Source organism: Etheostoma spectabile, chromosome 7 (genome assembly GCF_008692095.1).
Source record: "Etheostoma spectabile isolate EspeVRDwgs_2016 chromosome 7, UIUC_Espe_1.0, whole genome shotgun sequence".
Lineage (NCBI taxonomy): Eukaryota > Metazoa > Chordata > Actinopteri > Perciformes > Percidae > Etheostoma > Etheostoma spectabile.
In genome coordinates this window covers 1,440,082-1,440,627 of record NC_045739.1, presented here as the reverse complement: position 1 = coordinate 1,440,627, position 546 = coordinate 1,440,082, and the positions used below count along the sequence as shown (strand labels likewise).

The 546-nt window shown below is 46.9% G+C and overlaps 1 protein-coding gene across 3 annotated transcripts in view; it reads left to right on the top strand.

The window, feature by feature from the left end:
• Positions 1–546, top strand: part of LOC116692143 (nucleolar protein 4) — a 185,689-nt gene that overhangs the window by 125,898 nt on the left and 59,245 nt on the right. The window lies entirely within an intron of this gene.

Sequence of the window (546 nt, the reverse complement as noted above, 5' to 3'; positions counted from 1 at the left end):
AAACATCCACACCAGTCCAGGCTTTGGATGGCTTTTGAATGAGCTCAGACTTGGTCTTAAACTGAGAATCTGAACTTTATTCCCCCAGTCTGCAGACTGTTCGCCGCAGATGGAGCTCGGCTTCCACACCGACTTGTGGTAGGACGCGTCCCTCCTGGCGGTGCACACTCGGGGCTACTCTTCATTTAACGTAACGTCATAAATGAAAATAATGTCCAGGATCTCCGTGAACAGAAACGATATGCGTGTCTCCATTTCAAACAGAACTGCAGGTTGATTGTGGGCGCCAACGCTGTCGTGGTTAGCTCACCGAAACTCTAATGCCGAAGTTGCTGGCTGGCGACGTTAGCTATATCCGCTAGCATCCGTACAGGCTAACTATAGCCAGTTAGCTTTGTGTGTAACGTAACAAAAACCCACCCATCTCGTTAATTCAATACAATTATGGTACAAAAGGTGCACTAATGCCACATGTATGATGATGACAACATGGACGCATATATAGGCAACAACAAAGGCAGTCGTAATATTTACCTAGCAGGCTAG